General features: G+C 37.8%; 1 protein-coding gene across 1 annotated transcript in view; it reads left to right on the forward strand.

The window, feature by feature from the left end:
- The window catches only part of LOC107684513 (nuclear receptor corepressor 2-like), a 172,704-nt gene that overhangs the window by 100,098 nt on the left and 69,146 nt on the right, over nt 1-3,460 (forward strand). The window lies entirely within an intron of this gene.

A 3,460-nucleotide genomic window follows, 5' to 3' on the forward strand; every position in this document is an offset into this window, starting at 1 on the left:
GACGAAGGAGCGGGCTTGCGGCAACCACATGTGACGTCCCCGGGCTGGACTCCGCTTCGTCCACGGTGAAAGCCGATCCGGCGATTCACAGCGGGAAATTGATGTATTTCCTCAGCGACCAGCACGGATCAGCTCCAGGCATGACAAAGCGGATATCGTTCTCTTTTGGAAGGCCAAACAAAGTAGTTTCGCTTTCACATGAAACACACAGCGTCTCCACGACATGGCGGCAGCGGCAACAACAATAGAATGAAAGTTTTGCCTTTCTTTGCGTGAACATTTGGGCGGTGTTATGCAAAGTTGGGCGTGTTTAAACAAGGCGTTTTAGGAGGGCGTGGACAAGTCTTAACTTTTATAAAGAATATATCTTTGGGTTTGAGACTTTAGACTTTGCAACTTTAGGTATCTTATCTATGCACGAACAGCTCAGCGCCCCCTACGGAATTAAAACTACTTACTGAGCGGGCATAAGGACCCAGGGAAGGCTGCCGCTGCTGCATGTGCTAATACTGTTTACTCTATCACACACCTAATGCATCATTCTGTATGTGCATTCTCAGTTTAAATGCAGCATCCAAACCAGTGAATCCAATCACCATTCAGGCAAAACTTTGCTTCAAGAATGAGCCACAATGCTGATGTGATCTAATCGCACTGTTGATGTGATCTAATCACTAGCACACCCTGAGCACATGTGAGTTAACGTATTCCTCTTATCGGTAAGACATATCGGCATATTTTTTCATATCGGGCCGATGCCGATATTTACATTTAAAGGGGTCTTATGACGTTGCTAAAAATAACATTATGTTGTGTATTTGGTGTAATGCAAGGTGTTTATGCGGTTTAAGGTTAAAAAAACACATTATTTTCCACATACTATATCGGCTGATTCCGATATTGGTCCGATAATATCGTGCATCCCTAAAAAACACTCACTGTACATACTGCATCTAATTACATGTATGCACATATATTGCATTAGACAAGTACACACAAATGTTAAATGAACATTGGTGTTCAGAGAAGCTCATCTCTGAACAGAAGCAGGTAGGTCGAACAGCTGTGACAGATCTTAATGAGAGAAACGAGCTGTTAAATGTGTAATGAGGTGCTGTAATCGATTGATGGTGAACTGACCCAGAAAATCTAGAAATTTCAATGCAAATAGCATACCATTCAGGCTCCTTTGAAATACTTTTTTGAGGCACTATGATTTGGGGTGTACTACTCCTAAGCTTACGTACTATATACTATGGATCATTTGAGATGCAGCCATGGAGAGTCACTCAGCATATTGTATACTGCAGCATTGACGTGTCTTTGGTGCTTGTGGTCCCTCTAGTGGTGAGAGACTAGAGAATTATAGCAAAGTGTCTCAATCTGGGGCTATGGAGTGTGAATGTCTTATGTATATTTATATATATATATGATATAAAATATTTATTTGCATCTGTTTTTAATGGGAAATTGACCCCAATTACTTACATAGCAGATATATTAAGCATGGAGTTTTGGTTGTGATAATATGCCAACATCTGCTTATAAAGGCACACAAATGACAGTTATCAAATAATTGGGCCATCTGAGAGTCCATTGTCGATGTAGCATATTTTTTGTTATTGTGGTGGTTGTTTTCTATTTTATTTTTTCTTGCCATGTCACATCTTGTATGTATCTGAAACCACCTCCTGAGGTTTGAGTGATAGGATTACTGGCTATCCTTTTTGAACGCATCTTGGAGGGTGTTTTAGCACTTAATTTTTACACACCATTTGGAAAGCTTCATATATCTCCATCATAATTTCATCTGGCTTTTACTGTTCTCTGCCTCAAGTGTATCCAGGTCTGTACATTTGCTTCTCTGTCAGGTGGTTCTGGCTTCGGTCCTGCTGTGATCTTTTAATCACACCCACCATCTCTTAATCCATTAAGGCCTCTCATGCTGCGATACTGCCAAAGAGCACTCACGCCTTCCTGTTCTCTTCCAGGAAGCACTCGATGCTCTCTGAAATCCACGGGATAGAATACAGAGGATAGTTTTGTTAAAGTGCCGGTATCACGCTGATTCATTGTGGGAGAGGAAATTGACATATTAAAGGTGCCATGTTCAACAGTAGCATGTTGTTTTCTTTTGAAGTTCACTTTATAATGTTAGTCAAGATTCCAGCAGCAAAAAAAAAAGGGTTTTTGTATCCCTTCTCTCTTGGAAATAAAAGCGCTAATAGTAAAATAAAAACATTACAGTGTCTTCAATATATCTATATTTAAATAACCTTTGTTATGATTGGCTGTTTTGCATTGAGCTGATCAATAAAACAGCTGATCAATAAAACTGATAAAAGCTTCTAACAGCAATCTAGTGTGCATTAAGCTACAAAAAGAAAGAGCACGTGTGTGTGTACATATGTCAGTCAAATGTAGCAAAAACACATTAAGGGAGAGCATTGATTTTGAACAAAAATATGCATTTTGATAAAATATATTTTAATTATATTGTTATGTTTAACTGATTGATTGATTTAATTTATATTTTAAAGTAAAATTATTAGTAGTAGTATTAATTATTTGTAAATATAATTTACAAATTCCAATTAAAGTGTGTAACTTAAATCTGCTATTTAATTCACAACCCTCATAATATGAAAAATAAATTGACAAAATAATCAGCAGATTAATCACTTATCAGTGCAGCTGCTATTCAGCCCTAGTTATGTGAAATCTGCTGATATAGTTCATATGTCAGGGTGGTTCATGTTGCTTTATTCTGGATAGATGTTATATAATATGGACGGTCATATTTGTATGTGCTCATCATTATGTGATTTTTGAGTGACTCTGTGTATTTTCTATAATGAGTGTGCTTGGTATAGTGAAAGAGCTGGCTCTGCATTGTGAGAAAGCAAGTAAAAAAAAAAAATCATGTTTTCCATTATACGTCCACTTTAAAATGATGATAGGCTGATTATTGTTTGCCTACTATAGATGGGATTGACAGTTAAAAATGAGCATTGCAGAACTGCTCACTGAAAAAATTGATTTCTGAGTGTGAGCTGCTTGTAGTCAGGTCATAATATTTCACACACACTGTATGGATAATTGCAGGAAAATGGCTAGTAGATGAATGACTGGTAGAAAGTGCCCTATATATCCCATGTCAAATAAACCATATCACCCCATTGTTTTTTTATTTTTTTTATAAAGAGAGTGGATTAGTGTGTGTCCATTTCTAAAGTATTGAGTTTTGTTTGCGAGAGAGAAAGGAAGTTTTAGGGCTTTCATTTTGTATGTTTATGTGGAAGAGACACATAAGCCACACGAAATAGCCAGTAATCTGCTGATATTGTCACCATCTCCCCATTGTCACCGTCTCCATTGTTTTTGTTTCTCTTTCTGTTACTCTCTCTCTCTCTCTCTCTCTCTCTCTCTCTCTCTCTCTCTCTCTCTCTCTGCGTGTGAG

This window comes from Sinocyclocheilus anshuiensis, unplaced genomic scaffold (assembly GCF_001515605.1).
Source record: "Sinocyclocheilus anshuiensis isolate Anshui unplaced genomic scaffold, SAMN03320099.WGS_v1.1 scaffold1, whole genome shotgun sequence".
Classification (NCBI taxonomy): Eukaryota; Metazoa; Chordata; class Actinopteri; order Cypriniformes; family Cyprinidae; genus Sinocyclocheilus; species Sinocyclocheilus anshuiensis.